General features: G+C 41.0%; 1 non-coding gene across 1 annotated transcript; it reads right to left on the bottom strand.

Annotated features, from left to right (window-relative positions):
* Positions 1-21104: 21104 nt before the first annotated feature.
* On the bottom strand, positions 21105-21176 carry trnat-cgu (transfer RNA threonine (anticodon CGU)). Its single transcript has one exon. It is a non-coding gene; the product is annotated as a tRNA-Thr (tRNA).
* Positions 21177-22881: the final 1705 nt, after the last annotated feature.

Here is a 22881-nt window from a genome sequence, read left to right as displayed (position 1 = left end):
GTTTCAATCGGTGACGTCACTTGCTCTGAGACCTTGAAGTAGTAGTTCCCCTTGCGCTGCAAGGGCCGCGGCTTTTGTGGAGCGATGGGTAACGATGCTTCAAGGGTGACTGTTGTTGATGTGTGCAGAGGGTCCCTGGTTCGGGCCCGGGTATGGGCGAGGGGACGGTTTAAAATTATACTGTTACATGTGGATACAGGGGCGTCGTGCACCCATTATTTTAGAGGGTTCACAAAGTACGTGATGATGGAGGGGGGGGATTGGGACCCTATCTAGCTGGCTAGCTAAAGCGGAGCTATAGCTAAACTCAGCAAAAACAGAAATATCGCTTTTTCAGGACCCTGTCTTTCAAAGATAATTCATTAAAAAAAAACAAATAACACTGTTTCACATGCTTGTTCAATGAACCATAAACAATTAATGAACATGCAGCAGTGGAACGGTTGTTAAGACAGCTTACAGACGGTAGGCAATTAAGGTCACAGTTATGAAAACTTAGGACACTGAAGAGGCCTTTCTACTGACTCTGAAAAACACCAGAAGAAAGATGCCCAGCGTCCCTGTTCATCTGCGTAAACGTGCCTTAGGCATTCTGCAAGGAGACATGAGGACTGCAGAAGTGGCCAGGGCGCCTAAGACAGCGCTACAGGGAGACAGGACGGACAGCTGATCATTCTCACAGTGGCAGACCACGCGTAACAACACCTGCACAGGATCGGTACATCCGAACATCACACCTGCGGGACAGGGACAGGATGGCAACAACAACTGCCCGAGTTACACCAGGAATGCACAATCACTCCATCAGTGCTCAGATTGTCCACAATAGGCTGAGGGAGGCTGGACGGAGGGCTTGTAGGCCTGTTGTAAGGCAGGTCCTCACCAGACATCACCGGCAACAACGTCGCCTATTGGCACAAACCCACCGTCGCCGGACCAGACAGGGCTGGCAAAAAGTGCTCTTCACTGACGAGTCGCAGTTTCGTCTCACCAAGGGTGATGGTCAGATTCACATTTATCATCGAAGGAATGAGCGTTACACCGAGGCCTGTACTCTGTAGCAGGATCAATTTGGAGGTGAAGGGTCCGTCATGGTCTGGAGTGGTGTGTCACAGCATCATCGGACTTGGCTTGTTGTCATCAGCATAATAATAAAATGTTTAGTAATTATTTGAACAAAAACAGGAAAAATATGAGGTCCCCTTGTGGCACCTATGGCCATGACACCTCTAAGTGGATATAGCATCCTTTTTTATCATGGGTTCACCATGAGAATGTATTTTGGCTCTATTTTATTGCACTTTTAATTAGAGACACTATAGATGCAAACATAGACGGCCCAAACAGATTCTGCCAAACGAGAGGCCATGCAACAAAGTTGTTTGTCTAAACATTTTCTCTGTTCTGTCCCTGTCCTCTACTTGTCTCATAATAGACATTCATTCATTTGGTTTGGCTGCAAAAGGCCTGCATGTGCTTCTGGTTAGAGGCTGTGCTGCACTGCATTAATCAGCAGAGGAGGCGTGGTTCAGCTCAGCCCGACCTATCTCCCCATCCCTCTTCCTTGACCCCATGACTCGTGAAAATTAGGAGCATGGTTCTGTGTGGACTAGCAATGATCTTCTCTCAATCAGGCAATACTAAAACAAAGAATGCAGACGACTAGGTCGCCACGCAATTATCCTATAACAGAAAAAGAGGGAGCGAGAGAAAAAAACACTTGGCTATGGTTCATGAAATGCCCACTGGGCACAAATCAAATCAAATCAAATTGTATTTGTCACATACACATATTTAGCAGATGTTATTGCAGGTGTAATGAAATTCATGTGTTTCTAGAACCAACAGTGCAGTAATATCTAAAAATTCACAACAATAAACACAAATCTAAATTAAAAGAATGGAGTTAAGAAATGTATAAATATGTGTGAAATGTATAAATATGTGTTACGGATACAGGTATCCTGTGGGTGTGTGTGTGTATGTATCCTGTGTTCTTTTCTCTTCTTCTCCCCTCACAGGTGAAAATCATCACTCCCCAATCAGTCACCAATCAATCATCAATAAGAAGACACACCTCCTCCTGTTTCCTACCAAATCACAGTTCCTTTACCTTGGTTTATAATCCCTGTCAGTTGTATGCTCTAGAGCTTAATCTCTCTGTAAATGCCATATGTCTGTAGATCGCTCTGGTTCACACTGTCCTACTATGTCTCTCTATCGCTCTTTATGTATTGAGCTATCTTTTGTTTGAGCAGCTCCATATCACTTTGTCCTCACCTATGAGTATTGTTTTTGGTTATGGTGTTTGTGTTTGCTGGTGGGAAAGGGGGAACCACGACAAGTCGCCCATGGGCATACACAACCTGTAGGTAAACTTTGTTAAAATCACTAGTTAGAACTGGGCAGACCACCCACTGTATTTTTTTGGTAGTTATTTAGCTATTGTTGAAATAGTCTGTGTGGTTATTTCGTTCTCACTTTTACTTTTTCACTATTATAATTTGCATGAGTTGTTACGGGTCTCGTTACCAGCTCCCCTAGACTGTCGGGCCAAAAGGGACTCGTAACACAATGTCTGAGTGGCATTTACTAAAATACAGTAGAATAGAATACTGTATATACATATGAAATGAGTAAAGCAGCATGTAAACATTATTAAAGTGACCATGTCTATGTATTTAGGGCAGCAGCCTCTAAGATGCAGGGTTGTGTAATTGGGTGGTATCTGGCTAGTGATGGATATTTAACAGTCTGATGGCCTTGAGAGAAGTTGTTTTTCAGTCTCTCAGTGCCAGCTTTGATGTACCTGTACTGACCTTGCCTCCTGGATGGTAGCGGGGTGAACAGGCCGTGGCTCGGGTGTCCATGCTCAGCCTCCTCCTGTACTCCCTGTTCACCCATGACTGCGTGGCCATGCACACCTACAACTCAATCATCAAGTTTGCAGATGACACAACAGTAGTGGGCTTGATTACCAACAACGACGAGACAGCCTACAGGGAGGAGGTGAGAGCACTCGCAGTGTGGTGTCAGGAAAACAACCTCTCACTCAACATCAACAAAACAAAGGAGATGATCGTGGACTTCAGGAAACAGCAGAGGGAGCACCCCCCTATCCACAACGAAGTGACCACAGTGGAGAAGGTGGAAAGTTAAGTTTCTCGGCATACACATCACTGACAAACTGAAATGGTCCACCCACACAGACAGACAGTGTCGTGAAGAAGGCGCAACAGCACCTCTTCATCCACCAGGAGGCTGAAGAAGCTTGGCTTGTCACCTATAAACCTGACAAACTTTCACAGATGCACAACCGAGAGTATCCTGTCGGGCTGTATCACAGCCTGGTACGGCAACTGCACCGCCCTCAACCACAAGGCTCTCCAGAGGGTGGTGCAGTTTGCACAACGCATCACCTAGGGCAAACTACCTGCCCTCAATGACACCTACAGCCCCCGATGTCACAGGAAGGCCAAAAAGACGTTCAAAGGACAACAACCACCCGAGCCACTGCCGGTTCACGCTTCTACCATCCAGATGGCGAGGTCAGTAGAGGTGCGTCAAAACTGGGACCGAGAGACAGAAGCTGTTTTTCAATCTCAGGGCCATCAGACTACTAAACAGCCATCACTAACTCAGAGAGGCTGCTTCCTACTTTGAGACTAATCACTGGCCACTTTAATAAATGGCTCGCCAGTCATTTTAAACAATGCACCTTTAAATAATGCCTCTATAAAAATGTTTACATATCTTACATTCCTCATATATGTATATACTGTATTTTATAACATCTATTGCACTTTGCCTGTGCTGCTCATCCATATATTTGTATGTACATATTCTCATTCTCCCCTTTAGATGTGTGTGTATAAGGTATTTTTGGGGGAATTGTTAGATTACTTGTTAGATATCACTGCATTGTCAGAACTAGAAGCACAAGCATTTCGCTACACTCACATTAACATCTGCTAACCATGTGTATGTGACAAATAACATTTGATGATTTGATATGTTTGGCCTTCCTGTGACAGTGGGTGCTGAAGGTGTCCTGGTGGGCAGGCAGTGTACCCCCTGTGATGCGTTGGGCAGACCACACCACCCTCTGGAGAGCCCTGCAGTTGCGGGCAGTGCAGCGGTGATGCAGCCCAACCGGATGCTCTCAATTGTGCATCTGTAAAAGTTTGAGGGTCTTGGGAGCCAAGCTGGATTTCTTCAGCCTCCTGAGGTTGAAGAGACGCTGTTGCACCTTCTTCACCACACTGTCTGTGTGGCTGGACGATTTTAGATCGTCAGTGATGTGTACACAGAGGAATTGGCCTGCTGAGGAGTGACGGACTCCATCCTAGCTGGAGGGGTGCTCATCTTATTTACCAACATAGACAGGGATCTAACTCCTCTAGCTCCACAATGAAATAGGGTGCAGGCCAGGCAGCAGGCTGTTAGCCAGCCTGACAGCTTAGTGGAGTCTGCCACTAGCACAGTCAGTGTAGTCAGCTCAGCTATCGCCATTGAGACTGTCTGTGCCTCGACCTGGGTTGGGCAAAACTAAACATGGCGGTGTTCGCCTAAGTACACTCACTAGGATAAAGACCACCTCAATTCCTGCCATTATTGAAAGAGATTGTGATACCTCACATCTCAAAATAGGGCTACTTAATGTTGGATCCTTTACTTCAAAGGCAGTTAGTCAATGAACTAATCACTGATCATAATCTTGATGTGATTGGCCTGACTGAAACACGGCTTAAGCCTGATGAATTTACTGTGTTAAATGAGGCCTCACCTCCTGGTTACACTAGTGACCATATCCCCTGTGCATCCCGCAAAGGCGGAGGTGTTGCTAACATTTACGATAGCAAATTTCAATTTACCTAAAATTACGTTTTCGTCTTTTGAGCTTCCAGTCATGAAATCTATGCAGCCTACTCAATCACTTTTTATAGCTACTGTTTACAGGCCTCCTGGGCCATATACAGCGTTCCTCATTGAGTTCCCTGAATTCCTATCGGACCTTGTAGTCATAGCAGATAATATTCTAATTTTTGGTGACTTTAATAATCACATGGAGAAGTCCACAGACTCACTCCAAAAGGCTTTCGGGGCCATCATCGACTCAGTGGGATTTGTCCAACATGTCTCTGGACCTACTCACTGTCACAGTCATACTCTGGACCTAGTTTTGTCCCATGGAATAAATTCTGTGGATCTTAATGTTTTTCCTCATAATCCTGGACTATCGGACCACAATTTTATTACGTTTGCAATTGCAACAAATAATATGCTCAGACCCCAACCAAGGAGCATCAAAAGCCATGCTATAAATTCACAGACAACACAAAGATTCCTTGATGCCCTTCCAGACTCCCTCTGCCTACCCAAGGACGTCAGAGGACAAAAATCAGTTAACCACCTAACTGAGGAACTCAATTTAACCTTGCGCAATGCCCTAGATGCAGTTGCACCCCTAAAAACATTTCTCATAAGAAACTAGCTCCCTGGTATACAGAAAATACCCGAGCTCTGAAGCAAGCTTCCAGAAAATTGGAACGGAAATGGCGCCACACCAAACTGGAAGTCTTCCGACTAGCTTGGAAAGTCCGTACCGTGCAGTATCGAAGAGCCCTCACTGCCCTCAATCATCCTATTTTTCCAACTTAATTGAGGAAAATAAGAACAATCCGAAATGTATTTTTGATACTGTCGCAAAGCTAACTAAAAAGTAGCATACCCCAAGTGAGGATGGCTTTCCCTTCAGCAGTAATAAATGAATGAACTTCTTTGAGGAAAATATCATGATTATTAGAAAGCAAATTACGGACTCCTCTTTAAATTAGCGTATTCCTTCAATGCTCAGTTGTCCTGAGTCTGCACAACTCTGCCAGGACCTAGGATCAAGAGAGACACTCAAGTGTTTTAGTACTATATCTCTTGACACAATGATGAAAATAATCATGGTCAATAAACCTTCAAGCTTCATACTGGATCCTATTCCAACTAAACTACTGAAAGAGCTGCTTCCTGTGCTTGGCCCTCCTATGTTGAACATAATAAACGGCTCTCTATCCACCGGCTATGTACCAAACTCACTAAAAGTAGTAGTAATAAAGCCACTCTTGAAAAAGCCAAACCTTGACCCAGAAAATATAAAAAGCTATCGGCCTATATTGAATCTTCCATTCCTCTCAAAAAATTTAGAAAAGGCTGTTGTGCAGCAACTCACTGCCTTCCTGAAGACCAACAATGTAAACGAAATGCTTCAGTCTGGTTTTAGACCCCATCATAGCACTGTGACTGCACTTGTGAAGGTGGTAAATTACCTTTTAATGGCATCAGACCGAGGCTCTGCATCTCATCCTCGTGCTCCTAGACTTTAGTGCTGCTTTTGATACCATCTATCACCACATTCTTTTGGAGAGATTGGAAACCCAAATTGGTCTACACGGACAAGTTCTGGCCTGGTTTAGATCTTATTTGTCGGAAAGATATCAGTTTGTCTCTGTGAATGGCTTGTCCTCTGACAAATCAACTGTATATTTCGGTGTTCCGTTTTAGGACCACTATTGTTTTCACTATATATTTTACTTCTTTGGGATGTCATTCAAAAACATAATGTTATCTTTCACTGCTATGCGGATGACACACAGCTGTACATTTCAATGATGCATGGTGAAGCCCCAAAATTGCCCTCGCTAGAAGTCTGTGTTTCAGACATAAGGAAGTGGATGGCTGCAAACTTTCTACTTTTAAACTCTTACAAAACAGAGATGCTTGTTCTAGGTCCCAAGAAACAAAGATTTTCTGTTGAATCTGACAATCTTAATGGTTGTACAGTCGTCTCAAATAAAACTTTGAAGGACCTCGGCTTTACTCTGGACCCTGATCTCTCTTTTGACGAACATATTAAGACTGTTTCAAGGACAGCTTTTTTCCATCTACGTAACATTGCAATGCTCTATTTTTCCGGCTACCTGGATAAAACACTAAATAAACTTCAGTTAGTGCTAAATACAGCTGCTAGAATCCTGACTAGAACCAAAAAATTGGATCATATTACTACAGTGCTAGCCTCCCTACACTGGCTTCCTGTTAAGGCAAGAGCTGAGATCAAGGTTTTACTGCTAACCTACAAAGCATTACATGGGCTTGCTCATACCTATCTCTCTGCTTTGGTCCTGCCGTACATACCTACACGTACGCTACGGTCACAAGACGCAGGCCTCCTAATTGTCCCTAGAATTTCTAAGCAAACAGCTGGAGGCAGGGCATTCTCCTATAGAGCTCCATTTTTATGGAATGGTCTGCCTACCCATGTGAGAGACGCAGACTCTGTCTCGACCTTAAGTATTTACTGAAGACTCCTCTCTTCAGTGGATCATATGATTGAGTGCAGTCTGGCCCAGGAGTGTGAAGGTGAGCGGAAAGGCTCTGGAGCAATGAACCGCCCTTGCTGTCTCTGCCTGGCCGGTTCCCCTCTCTCCACTAGGATTCTCTGCCTCTAACCCTATTACAGGGGCTGAGTCACTGGCTTACTGGTGCCCTTTCATGCCGTCCCTGGGAGGGGTGCGTCACTTGAGTGGGTTGAGTCACTGATGTGATCTTCCTGTCTGGGTTGGCGCCCCCCCTTGGGTTGTGCCGTGGTGGAGATCTTTGTGGGCTATACTCGGCCTTGTCTCAGGATGGTAAGTTGGTGGTTGAAGATATCCCTCTAGTGGTGTGGGGGCTGTGCTTTGGCAAAGTAGGTGGGGTTATATCCTTCCTGTTTGGCCCTGCCTGGGGTATCATCGGATGGGGCCACAGTGTCTCCTGACCCCTCCTGTCTCAGCCTCCAGTATTTATGCTGCAGTAGTTTGTGTCGGGGGGCTAGGGTCAGTTTGTTATATCTGGAGTACTTCTCCTGTCTTATCCTGTGTCCTGTGTGAATTTAAGCATGCTCTCTCTTTCTCTCTCTCGGAGGACCTGAGCCCTAGGACCATGCCACAGGACAACCTGGCATGAGGACTCCTTGCTGTCCACCTGGCCGTGCTGCTGCTCCAGTTTCAACTGTTCAGCACCTGAACAGGTGCTGACTTGCTGCACCCTCGACAACTACTGTGATTATTATTATTTGACCATGCTGGTCATTTATGAACATTTGAACATCTTGGCCATGTTCTGTTATAATCTCCACCCGGCAAAGCCAGAAGAGGACTGGCCACCCCTCATAGCCTGGTTCCTCTCTAGGTTTCTTCCTAGGTTTTGGCCTTTCTAGGGAGTTTTTCCGAGCCACCGTGCTTCTACACCTACATTGCTTGCTGTTTGGGGTTTTAGGCTGGGTTTCTGTACAGCACTTTGAGACATCAGCTGATGTACGAAGGGCTATATAAATCGATTTGAATTTGAAGCTTTCAATTGAACGTCTGTGCCACGTTGATTCAAAGTAATTTCATTGAAATGATGTGGAAACAACGTTGATTCAACCAGTGTGTCCCCGCTCAGTGGAGTAGGTCTTGCACGACATTCTGTGTAAGTTGTGCCAGTCAGGATTTAAAATGCTATTTGATCTTTTCAACTGGGAGGAGAGAACGCACTCCATATGGTTTTATATTCAACTTACAGTAACATTTCCCTTAGACAAAAGGCCTCGCAAGGAGTAAGGTAAGAAACATGATCATTTGCAATGATGGATTGAACAAAGGGAGTTTGTTTGTCACCATTTGATGTAAGAAAAAAGTCGAATAAGCCCCATTGTGCCGAGTTAGGGCAAGTCGACAAAGCATAGATCCTGGTGAAAATGGAGCATGTCTGTCATGTGAATAGTCGTCATTTTTCAGAACCCTGTCAAAACAGCATCCTTGAAACACTAAGGGGTTTGTTGACATTTTGCCGGAGGCCCGAAGCATAGAGACATTACCTGCCTCTTTTCCACAATGTTCAGACTATGGTGGACTCATAATAGCTGGCAGTGCAGCTTGTCATTGACCCACAACCACATGGCTACAACCCAAATTCATAACCCAACCAGCCAAAATGTCTCTGAGTGATTTCTTAACCACTGAATCAACAGGAGGATCTTATTTTGCCTGTGTTTTTACCTGCCTATTTAAAGACAATAACAACATTACCTGCATTTATTTTCTGGCAGCTTTGCCTAATGTAGTTTTATCTTTAGGTACCGTACATGTCTATTGTGGTTGTTAATTAAGCTCTTACTCCTGGGTCTGCATGCTAGAGAGCACTGGGCCAGAATGCAGTCAGCAGGGCCTGATACTGATTAATTTGGGGGCTTCTCTCCAAGGCCTGGCAGTCATATGAGGAAGCTGAGCTCTACTGCACAGAGCTGGTCTCCAGGGATGCCTGTCAAGGATTCTGGATTTAACAAGAATCATAGATTCAGTTAATGTAAATCCTACTTATTGCTCAGTGAGGAAAATGTGCTATGCTGTGAATTGGGACTTTTAAACCGCCCCCACTTTTGTTTGGGAATTGTACATGCACTTAGATTTTTAATAACCTTGTCCAATTGTGTGGTTTGTCCATGCACTTGTGTGGTTAAAAACCGTGCTTAGCAGCATGACAGTGAAATAAAGCAGTCCACATCCCCATATGTCTAGTGAACACATCAAAAGTGGACCAATTACATCAGTCACAGGACAACGTTCAAGTATGGTTTATAGATGTGATTACTACAATGAATGTTGTCCAAATATGCTCAATGCTAAACACATTTTGCCTTCACAAAGCAGTCTTGGAAAACGAGACATGTGAGATGAGTCATATGATCCGCACTCCCCAAAGGCATATTCAGTGGTGTAAAGTACTTAAGTAAAGTCGTTTTTTTGAGGTATCTGTACTTCACTTTACTATTTATATTTTTGACAACTTTTACACAGCCTTCACTACATTCCTGAAGAAAATTATGTACTTCTTACTCCACACCAATCCAATTCGTAGACTTATCAAGAGAACATCCTTGGTCATCCCTACTGCCTCTGATCTGGCGGACTCACTAAACACAAATGCTTTGTTTGTAAATTACGTCTAAGTGTTGGAGTGTGACCCTGGCTATCCATAAATTAAAAAATTGTGCTGTCTGGTTTGCTTAATATAAGTAATTTTCTATTATTCATACTTTTACATTTGATTCCTAAGTGTATTTGAAAACCAAATACTTGTAGACTTTTACTCAAGTGTAATTTTACTGGGTGACTTTCACTTTTACTTGAGTCATTTTATATTAAGGTATCTTTACTTTTACTCAAGTATGAGAATTGAGTACTTTTTCCAACACTGGACATATTATAATTTCTCGTGATTCAAATGGGAACTCGGCACAGTAGTTACACAAATGTATATTGTTACAAACCCAATAACAAGCCTACTGAAGCTACTTGTTAGATATTACTGCATGGTTGGAACTAGAAGCACAAGCATTTCACTACACTCGCATTAACATCTGCTAACCATGTGTATGTGACCATTAACATTTGATTTGACTAATATTGTTTCACTTGCTTTATCTATGGGTTCTAGGCATAGTTACATGGTCTGTAACCTGAATCAATGTGTGCATTTATGTGAGAAATCAGCGTTTGATGACAGTGTTGGATGCACATGTGCCCATGAGACAGCTACTTACCGAGTTCAGAGCCAGCTCCATATTGACATATTGGACGGCCATATATTAGTTTTGTTTAAGTGAGAGCGACAACTTGTAATATTTGGCTGGACAAATTTCTATTGTCATTATTACATTTTCATACCAAGAGAGCACAGCCTACATTCATTAATCTTACTGTGCTAATCATGTTTGGTGTCTGATTCGGGCATAAGAATCAAGAGAATCATCTAAATTCCTTCCCATTTAGCTTCAAATGCATCATGATGTCCTCTGTTCGCCATTTCGACTGAAGCTCTAAATATAACTGCTGAGGCAGAAAGGGTAAATGTATCCCCCTCACTGTGTGAGGGTGGCTTGTCATGTGAGATTTTTCAATATACTTTACCCTGCAGAGTTCCCCTGCAAGGTCTCTGTGTGTCCCTCTCTGTCTAAGTAGTCCTGCTTCAAAATGGGACTTCAACAGTGTGTGCAGCTCAGTGTGAATGTCAAAGGAATCTGACATCAGCAACTGTAGAGCACTCAATATGGACATATCTACAATAGGATTAGATGTGGGTGGGAGTCTTGGCTGTAAGGGTTTCATACCGTGCCTATTGCTTCACACATGTCTTGATTTTTTTGGACAAGGAAATATCTATTTTTCCTCACTAACATTGTTATAAAGCATTCCCAAATGGAACAATTTCAAACTTTTTTATCATCAGACACTTAACATTGTAAGTGTTGGTATGACATAGTTGTATTTAGGGTCAGGATGACTGTAATTACTGTAATTACAATACTTATTGTATTACTTACACGTAAGATCAGCATCTGAAGTATGCTGAAAGACTGAAACTAAATGTGTCATCCCATCTTGTGGTCCTGTTTAAATATTATGTGCATTGACAAGAAAAGGCACATTTCATCTTGCTATGCCACCTGGTATTTTGTTTTAAAGCTCTCTCTCTCTCTCTCTGTGTGTGTGTGTGTGTGTGTGTGTGTGTGTGTGTGTGTGTGTGTGTGTGTGTGTGTGTGTGTGTGTGTGTGTGTGTGTGTGTGTGTGTGTGTGTGTGTGTGTGTGTGCTCTTGGCCTGCTAACTCTCACACCCTCAGCTTGTTGTATCTGGCAGGCTGTCAGTGTGGAGACCTGCGAGCATAGATTATTAAACAGTAAACTGGGGTTGTGTGTCCTTCTCACTCTGCTCTGCCTTGTCTGAAGACCACTAAATATCACTAGCAAGACTCATGTGCATGAGCGTAGTGAAAGAATACATGCCACCATCTTCTATTCACTCATACATACAGATCCATTCACTCCATGATGAGTAGAGGGAAGGTTCTTGACGACAGACACATACACTGAGTGTACAAAACATTAAGAACACCCTCTGAATGGCACACATACACAAGCATGTCTCAATTGTCTCAAGGCTTAAAAATCTGTCTTTAACCTGTCTCCTCCCCTTCATCTACACTGATTGAAGTGGCATCAGCATCAATAAGGTATCATAGCTTTCACTTAGATTCACCTGGTCAGTCTATGTCATGGAAAGAGCTGGCATTCTTAATGTTTTGTATACTCAGTGTGGTAGAGTACTATACGTTGATGTAGAGGAAGCCTCTATAGAGGAAGGTTATACAATTGGAAAAACAACAGTCTAAGGACTGCAAGGACCAGGAAATATTGGTCACATCTGGAATCTTAAAGGTGGTTGTGACGATCAAAACCATTTTGTAGGTCATTGTGAATGTACTTTGCTAATTCAACAAAAAATGATGTTCTCCAGTGCATTCCTCTCCTCTGACGTCAGCTTGTCATAGCAAGAGGCTTTTGGGGATTCATTTTTGCAAAGTTTACTAGTTTATCACAGAATCTAATCAACATAGTTTTGGTTTATGCACAGCAATGCGTCAGAAAACATTCTACGTCGTTAGGATTTGAGGTCATCATTTAATAGAGATTACTCAAAGGATTACATCCATTGTAAAAAGTCAAACACGCTTATGCTATTGTCTCATAATATTGAACATCAAATGTCTCAGATGAATATCTTGCAGTCCCTTAATAGATATCTCTATTAGAGGTCTACCGATTAATCAGAATGGCCGATTAATTAGGGCCAGTTTCAACGATTAATTAGGGCCGGTTTCAAGTTTTCATAACAATTGGAAATCTGTATTTTTGGGCGCCGATTTTGCAGATGTAAAAAAAAAATTCTACCTTTTAACTAGGCAAGTCAGTTAAGAACAATTTCTTATTTTCAATGACGGCCTAGGAACGGTGGGTTAACTGCCCTGTTCAGGGGCAGAACGACAGATTTTCACTTTGTCAGCTCGGGGGATCCAATCTTGCAACATTACAATTAACAAGTCCAACGCTATAACCACCTGCCTCTCGTTGCACTCCACAAGGAGACTGCCTGTTACGCGAATGCAGTAGAAGCCAAGGTAAATTGCTAGCTAGCATTAAACTTATCTTATAAAAAACAATCAATCAATCATAATGACTAGTTATAACAACACATGGTTGATTATATTACTAGTTTATCTAGCGAGTCCTGCGTTGCATATCATCGATGCAACGCTGGGGGATGATTTAACAAAAGCGCATTTGCGAAAAAAAAGCACAATCGTTGGACGACTGTACCTAACCATAAACATCCATGCCTTTCTTAAAATCAATACACAGAAGTATATATTTTAAAACCTGCATATTTAGCTAAAAGAAATCTAGGTTAGCAGGCAATATTAACCAGGTGAAATTGTGTCACTTCTCTTGCGTTCATTGCACGCATAGTCAGGGTATATGCAACAGTTTGGCCAGCCTTGCTCATTGCGAACTAATTTGCCAGAATTTTACGTAATTATGACAACATTGAAAGTTGTGCAATGTAACAAGAATATTTAGACTTAGGGATGCCACCCATTAGATAAAATACCGAACGATTCCGTATTTCACTGAAATAATAAACGTTTTGTTTTCGAAATGATAGTTTCCGGATTCGGCCATATTAATGACCAAAGGCTCGTATTTCTGTGTGTTATTATGTTATAATTAAGTCTATGATTTGATAGAGCAGTCTGACTGAGCGATGGTAGGTAGCAGCAGGCTCGTAAGCATTCATTCAAACAGCACTTTTGTGCGTTTTGCAAGCAGCTCTTCGCAAGCACAGCGCTGTTTATGACTTCAAGCCTACCAGCCTAATGGCTGGTGTAACCATGTGAAATGGCTAGCTAGTTATATATAGCGTTTCAAACGTCACTTGCTCTGAGACTTGGAGTAGTTGTTCCCCTTGCTCTGCATGGGTAACAGCTGCTTCGAGTGTGGCTGTTGTCGATGTTCCTGGTTCGAGCCCAGGTAGGGGTGAGGAGAGGGACGGAAGCTATACTGTTACATTGGCAATACTATAGTGCCTATAAGAACATCCAATAGTCAAAGGTATATGTAATACAAATGGTATCGAGAGAAATAGTCATATAAATACTATATTAACTACAACCTGAAACCTCTTACCTTGGAATATTGAAGTCTCATGTTAAAAGGAACCACCAACTTTCATATGTTCTCATTTTCTGAGCAAAGAACTCAAACTTTAGCTTTTTTACATGGCACATATTGCACTTTTACCTCTCCAACACTTTGTTTTTGCATTATTTAAACCAAGTTGAACATGTTTCATTATTTATTTGAGGCTAAATGTATTTTTATTGATGTATTATATAAAATAAGTTATAAAATAAGTGTTCATTCAGTATTGTTGTAATTGTTATTATTACAAATCAATTTTTTAAAATCGTCCGATTAATCGGTATCTGCTTCTTTTGGTCCTCCAATAATCGGTATCGGTATTGAAGAATCATAATCGGCCGACCTTTAATCTCAACTATGACAGTCATTCACTACTCATCTACAAGTCCATGCTAGGTAAAGCTCCGCCTTATCTCAGTTCACTGGTCACGATGGCAACACCCATCCGTAGCACGCGCTCCAGCAGGTGTATCTCACTGATCATCCCTAAAGCCAACACCTCATTTGGCCGCCTTTTGTTCCAGTACTCTGCTGCCTGTGACTGGAACGAATTGCAAAAATCCCTGAAGTTGGAGACATTTATCTCCCTCACCAACTTCAAACATCTGCTATCTGAGCAGCTAACCGATCGCTGCAGCTGTACATAGTCTATTGGTAAATAGCCCACCCATTTTCACCTACCTCATCCCCATACTGTTTTTATTTATTTACTTTTCTGCTCTTTTGCACACCAATAACTCTACCTGTACATGACCATCTGATCATTTATCACTCCAGTGTTAATCTGCAAAATTGTAATTATTCGCCTACCTCCTCATGCCTTTTGCACACAATGTATAGAGACTCTCTTTTTTTCTACTGTGTTATTGACTTGTTAATTGTTTACTCCATGTGTAACTCTGTGTTGTCTGTTCACACTGCTATGCTTTATCTTGGCCAGGTCGCAGTTGCAAATGAGAACTTGTTCTCAACTAGCCTACCTGGTTAAATAAAGGTGAAATAAAAATAAATAAAATACTTTCTGACGCACCAGGACCCACATGATGCAGAAATTATACCAACAATTAGAATTTCTACAATCATTATTAATCAGTTTATTAATAGTCTATTAATAGTTTATCTGTTGTTTTCTCGTCTTGTCATTCACAGTTTAATATTTTAAATACTCATATTGCAATATTCATATTTCAATATTATTACCATAGGCATTCGCTGTGATGTTTTATTTAAAATCAATGAAGGCACAGATGCTTTCTGCCATGTCATTTAGACTGGAACGTTCCGTTGAAGGTATAGGGTGTCAATAATGACTTCCCCAGCTGTAACTGCCTCCCTCACGATAAGCAAAGACAAACCTGTCTGGAAAGCCAGCAAATGCTCTGTGATTCAACACAGCCTGACCATATTCTTCACACACAGCGCCTTCACAGCAAGGGAAGGTGTTTACGACTCCACCATCACGTCTCACGATGCAAATTATTACAGTTTTGATTCCATATGTCCATGGCTAGGATATGTTTACAATGATATAGATGTGTTTTATGCACTGATATTTTGAGAGATTATTTAGATGGGCTTAGTTGAAGAGGATTTTACCTCCACTGATATTCTTCTATGAATGCAAATACAACAATGAAATCCAAAATACTTTTGTTTCATGACCCATTCTGTCAAGATCATTCTGATTCTGTCATCAATTACAAGGTAAAGGTGAAGAGAGCTAAATATCTATTCTGCTCACTCACAGTATATCCCACATAGAAGGAAGTGCTCTCCTGATAGCAGTAGCTACAGGCTTGTGGACATTGATGTGTGTGAATGACCACTAATCACCTGTTTTACGTCTTAGCCCGCTTGCTGTGCAGCATATTTCATGAAGATGAGCAGAATTGCAAATGGCCTACTGAAAGTGTTCTTTTAATCAAAATTCCTTTGGTCTTCATCTGTTCACCCTCATCTAATTTGCAAAACATTTTGGTAATCGAACTAAACCATCGGGTTGTTATTTCAATTAGTTGATCATGAATCCACAGCTGCTGTGACTGCACTACACTGTAAAAAAAATATTCAGGGGCTTAGTAAATACTATCCCCAAAAATATATGATTTTCACATACAAATTCAGGTTTCGGGTTTTACTTCAATATTTGTAATACCTTACTTCATTTGTATGTTTTCAAAAAGCATTACATTTGAAAATGTCAATTCAATTTAATATACAGTGTATAATTTACTATATTTTCATAATATTTACTCTTAGCTTAATATATATATTTTTTTCAACCACTTGCCATGTGGCCTCATTTTTAGAGGATTGTGGGTAATTCAAAATGGTTTGACTTTATGATACTTTTACACAACTTTGTATGCATGTTTCTGTATCAGTATTAAGCAGCTTGTTGTGCTATGAGTTATAATGGATAATGATGAACTGATATGAAAAGCATCGGGCAAATTGACGTTCAACGATGAGATTCCCACCATCAACAAGGTTACACAACCCTTAATGCTAGAGACATGCAGCATCTTACAATGCCTGCAGTTATACGTCCATTGACTGCTAGTGGAACTGTTTTGGAATTGTATATTATACATGTTGGAAATACTCAAAAAGCTGAGGCAAACAGTTCATTTTTAAAAAGTAGAACCAGCACATTTTTTTTTTTTTACAGTGTATAGTAATTCAGTGATCCCAGTCAGCTGGAATTTAACAGGAACGTGATACACACACAGGGGTTGTGAGCGGATCTTGGTGCAAAACAACTTAATTGTGCACTCAAGGCCATCTGTGAGAAGCACAAATTGTAGGCATGACATTATGTGAACTCCCTACCAAAGGGCTTGTTCAAGCCAAGGAGATACATTGGCAATGTTAACACAAACAAATATTGAGCAGTGGCTTGTGTTTGTGTCACATGCTGAGCACTGAAAGAGTGTGTTCTGGCCTTTGCCTCAGGACTAGGATGGAACAATCTGGGCTTTGAAAGAAGACACGGCTCCTTTCTTTACAGGGCAATTCTAAGAAGTCCCCTGCGTTAATATTTTGAGGAACATGAACACCTCCTTACATGTTGTAATTGACGCAAACCTCTCACAATTGATATAAAGCCAATAACCATACTGAATTATGATTTATGCAATGCAATCATTATTTATTCATCATTAGAAGTGAGATAACAATCTATAAAAGTATAAATGGTCTCCTACCTACAGTACATTACAAACATTACACCGTGGACCTATTTGCATATATGACCAATAAACAAAATACAGGTATAACCTTTTCTTTATCCTTAGACATGAAATTAACAATTTGACAGAGATGTACACTACCGTTCAAAAGTTTGGGGTCATTTAGAAATTTCATTGATTTTGAAAGAAAAGCACATTTTTTTGTCCATTAAAATAACATCAAATTGATCAGAAATACAGTGTAGACATTGTTAATGTTGTAAATTACAATTGTAGCTGGAAAAGGCTGATTTTAAATGGAATTTCTACATAGGAGGACAGAGGCCCATTATCAGCAAGCCACGTTTATCATTTTAAAAGGCAAATTGATCATTAGAAAACCATTTTGCAATTATGTTAGCACCGCTGAAAACTGTTGTTCTGTTTAAATAAGCAATAAAACAGGCCTTCTTTAGACTAGTTGAGCATCTGGAGCATCAGCATTTGTGGATTTGATTAGAGCCTCAAAATGGTCAGAAACAAAGAACTTTCTTCTGAAACTCATCGGTCTATTCTTGTTCTAAGAAATTATGGCTACTCCATGCGAGAAATTGTCAAGAAACTGAAGATCTCATACAACGCTGTGTACTACTCCCTTCACAGAACAGCCCAAACTGGCTCTAACCAGAATAGAAAGAGGAGTGGTAAGCCCCAGTGCACAACTGAGCAAGAGGACAAGTACATTAGAGTGTCTAGTTTGAGAAACAGAAGCCTCACAAGTCCTCAACTGGCAGCTTCATTAAATAGTACCCGCAAAACACCAGTCTCAACATCAACAGTGAAGAGGCAACTCCGGGATGCTGGCCTTCTAGGCAGAGTTCCTCTGTCCAGTGTCTGTGTTCTTTTACCCATCTTAATATTTTATTTTTATTGGCCAGTCTGAGATATGGCTTTTTCTTTGCAACTCTGCCTAGAAGGCCAGCATCCCGGAGTTGCTTTTCTTTCAAAATCAAGGACATTTGACCCCAAACTTTTTGAACGGTGGTCTACATTAGTTCATGTTTCAACTCTATTTGTCCCAGAAGGCAATTGGTTTTGCAGCAAGGAGCACATAAGACGTAGAAACATAAAAAAAACACATATGAATCACAAAGATACTGAATGCAAAGGTAGTACATACAATGCTAATGCATTAGTCATGGGTGGGCAGCCATTAATATAAATATATCAACATTAATGATCAACATTTGCACCACTAATAGTACAAAGTAAAACCTAGATAGAAGTTAAGTACCTTATCAAATACATCAAGTCAACATCATCATCATCAAAAATATGCTGAACTGACTAAACATAAAAATGATGATTACATTATCATCATCATCAACATCAGCCCATGTAATGGAATCCAATACAATAAAGCTAGTTGGGACATTAATCCAAGGGCACTCTGAAATGTATAGAGGGGAAAGAGTTGGGTTAGTTTAATCTGATATATATTTTAGTTTAATCTGATATGTATTTTGGTTTAATCTGATATATATATGAGTTTAATCTGATATGTATTTTATACACCCCCATAAACACAGCGATAGGAGATCAGTGCAAGAGCAATAAGGATTTTTAGGGGCATTATGATGGTGAAACTGAAACACAAGTGCCCCCAAAAGCCCCTCATTCTCCCTGCGGCGTTACATTTGAACTTCACTGGGCACCACCGCCTGCCACTAGTTTGACTATTTATTCTGTCCCAACATAACCACAGTATCACACAAACACACATAAAGTTGGGCTAATTGGTTAAGATGAGAGGGTGAGTCGCAGAAGCGGGACTTTGCGGGCCAGTTGGATTCTAATCAAACTCATCTCGCCCACAAGATCCCGTGACTGAGACCACACTAAGGCCACCTGACATTCTCATACACATTACAATTACTTGGATACAATATTACATCATCCTAAGCTTTTATCCTCAACTCATTTTCAAAGAGTGCAGTTTGTGTGTAGGCTATTGCATAACTGACATTGGGTTATGGTCTAGGTATGGGGTTTTGTCTGGCTATAAAATAGATAACACACTTCCACTCACTGTTATTGAGAATGTGTCAGTGTCAGCCTGCTATAATAATTAGTTAATCTAGCTACATCCTACATGACCTACAATAAGGCTGGATTTATAAGAACAACGGCTTTACAGTAGCCTGTGTATCTTATACAAATGATGTGATTACTGATTATGCAATCCTCATGATTTGAATCACTGTGCAATCCTTGAACATATCATTTCATAAACTACACACTTGATTAGCATCAAGCTGACATTTCCTGTACAACAACTGGATTATAACAGTGCACATTAATATCATATTGCTGCAATATGTCCCTCTGTATAGAATGTAAAACAACATGTTTTAATATACAGGTCTTGTGTGCATTTAGTGAATTCAGTGGGCGTTAGTCGAGTCCCAGACATTGTCTGGTGGTCCCTAGAGAGTTCAGGTACTCTCAGACACAATCTGTCTGCTACTCTGAGAGACCACCCCGTGAAAAAAAACAGCACATTTAATACGACAACTAATCATGCATACCTAATGTCAAAACAATAGCATTATCTAAACATTCACAGACAAGTTTAGCATTCATTGTGCTATTCAAAATGATCAATAACATAGGCCTATAATTATTAGATAATCGGAGTGACAGCAATAAGAATCCCCTCACACCTGCTGGCCCTCCCAGCCCTAGTAGACAGACGACATGACAGCCGCTCCGAACTCTCAAGCAAAACATCTTCCGTGTATCATGGATATAACGTCGCTTTAAACTTACCATGATAATATCAGACCAGTCAGCAGGATAGGAAGGAACGAGTGTCTGATTTTATGTGTTGTTGTTTCTTTAAGTATCCGTGCTCCTAGTGGTGAGCTCAGCAGTGTCTGGCGGATTTGACTCAATGCAATAAAATAAAATCTCGATACATTGCCTCTAACATTGCTTCATGGTCACGCCATGAGGTAAGAGAGGCCGTGAAGGGGGTGATGCAGTCTCAAAAACAGACAACAGCAATATAGCATTTATCCAAATAATTTTTTTGTTGATGTTAATTATAGGCTGTTGAAATTCAGAGAATCATTCTAGGGGGGGGTCGTAATCAGAGTCAGATATGGCGTTGTCCTGCGTTGTTTTCTGCAGCTATTGGGGGGAAAGTTTGGCATATGCTAGGCCTACTGTAAATGGAAGTATGAGTTTTATTTTCCTAGAAGTATTATACAAATATTGAAGCTGGGAAATGGATTCATCGAAATCCATGGAGCGTCATACTGTTTTGTGCGTTTATGGTGCCCAGAACAGGGTTCCGCGCGCCAAAAGGAATTCACAATAAGACTTGGTGACAGGGTTTGAAAATGCAGATGAAATGGGATCTAAGAAAAACAAAACATTGCGTTCTTTTGTAAAATTCTTACAAAAGTCCCCATGTCTCTTTTAAAATATGAATATATTGCGCAATTTAGCACACTAATTTAGTCAGTTGTTGCCTATATGTCACGTTTCACTCTAAGGTAGCTACAATGTTATGTACTCATTAATTGCAAAGGAAAGATTGTATGGACGCATTAAAAACATGAGTGTTTGCTGCCCCCTATTGATGGTAAAGTAGTCCCACACAATGTTTCAAAAGTCAGGTATGCAGTCGAAGTGAAAATCAACACAAATATGACTGTTGTTGTGGCTGATCACGATTACTATTATAAATGATATTTCGATTACGGAAATGGTACATCGATTTTTGATTTAACAGAAATGTTATTGATAATCTCTTAAAAGGCACGGACGGGGTTCGAACCCGCGATCTTCGGTTTACGAGACCGACGCCTTACCACTTGGCCACCGCGCCTGCGCTGGCTAGCGCATGAAAGAGTGTTGCATATCTCATGTAGACGAAGTAGTATGTGTTACACAGCTACCTCGTGGCGGCCCAAAATGCAGTTAAAATGACCCTGAAATGTTTTTTTTTCATGGCTTATGCCGTGTGCATGTATTTATATAGGAAATAGGTGATGTTTTGTTTAAGACAGAAGTAACACCATTTTAGTTGAAAGGGAGTAGCTAGTAGGGACCCCACCAATGCATGTAAAATATAATGTATTTTAGCATTAGGCCTATTTAAATGAACTGTCACTTTGGAAGTGACATTTGGTGTGAGTAATAAAAAAAGAATGAGAAAAATAAAAATGTTTTGCATGAACCACAGGGAGGGGCTATTACACTGCACTGTCTTTCAAAACTTCACAAGACTAGCTAGCACACACACACACACAATTTATGCAATATACAGAACAATTAAAATTATTATTCAAACAGCTTTTTACATTTAAATGACCCTTCAAAAATGTGAGGTTTTCATTGTTGCAGACATGGGACACATTTGTAACAACATTTTAAGAATGACCAAGCTAGTAATGTAAAATGAATGTCAACCATTTATATATTTTTTAGGTGCAGTGAAATATGTTGTTTTACAAGGTCAGCCATAGTATTACGGCGCCCTTGAATGTCTTGTTCAAGGGCACATTGACAGATGTTTCACCTCGTCGGCTCTGGTATTCAAACCAGCGACCTTCCGGGTTACTGGCCCAACGTTAACACGTCTGTAATTTTCGTCCATCCAAACTGTGCTCAAAATTCTTATTGAGGCCGAAACAGGAATGCAGAAACGACAAGATGCCTAAGCAGAAATGCAATATAATCTGTGAAAAAAATGTTTTGTTAACGGGATCTGTGGGGTAAAAAATGATTTGTTAACGGCAGTGGGTGTTCTATGCTGTTTCCGGTGTGTTCTTAGAGGCACCAATGGTTTGGTCAACAGAGTTACACCAGTTGTACTGGGTCCTTTATTCTTCTCTGTCGGTGGTTTCTTTGACATTGGGAGTGGGCTTCAGTCCTACAGCCGGGAGGGGGGAATAAACCAACACCTTTGGGAGAGAGGAGAGAGAAAGAAAGAGAGAGAGAGAGAGAGAGAGAGAGAGAGAGAGAGAGAAAGGAGACAGACTGCTAGTGATGGGGGAGGGGAGAGAGGAGAAGGAGAGTCATGAGACAGGAAATGTAAACCTGAGATGGATCCTTTTTTTCAGACTGTTAATTGCAGAACACTGGGAACAGAAGGACTAACATTCAAATTGAATTGCCTTTTCTAGGGGGGGGGGGGGGGGGTGTTACATTGTTACTGAGGGTGTATGGTTATAGAAGTACAAATCTGTATTTTATAATACTGCAGATATATGTATGTGTTATTTCTGAGTCTACTGGGAAAATGCACCCCAGAAAAGGAAACTGGAGTTGAACTGCTCTACGGTATTGATATGGATAGTCAGTACATTTGTATTGCCTCTACATTTTGTGATACAATATGCATGAGTCTGGTGGAGCTCTCACTATTTTCTTCTTCCCCAAAACCTCAGAGAGAAATGCTTGCCTTAGGGCTATCATTTGATCAGATATCCTAGGGATTGTTTCAAAGGCTTTCCAAAATGAACAAGACTCATTACCATTGGGAATGAGTCAGTGTTGAAAACCAACAGATGTTGTGGATGAAACCTTGA

Source organism: Oncorhynchus masou, chromosome 14 (genome assembly GCF_036934945.1).
Source record: "Oncorhynchus masou masou isolate Uvic2021 chromosome 14, UVic_Omas_1.1, whole genome shotgun sequence".
Taxonomy (NCBI): Eukaryota; Metazoa; Chordata; class Actinopteri; order Salmoniformes; family Salmonidae; genus Oncorhynchus; species Oncorhynchus masou.
This window is presented reverse-complemented; position numbering and strand designations above follow the sequence as displayed.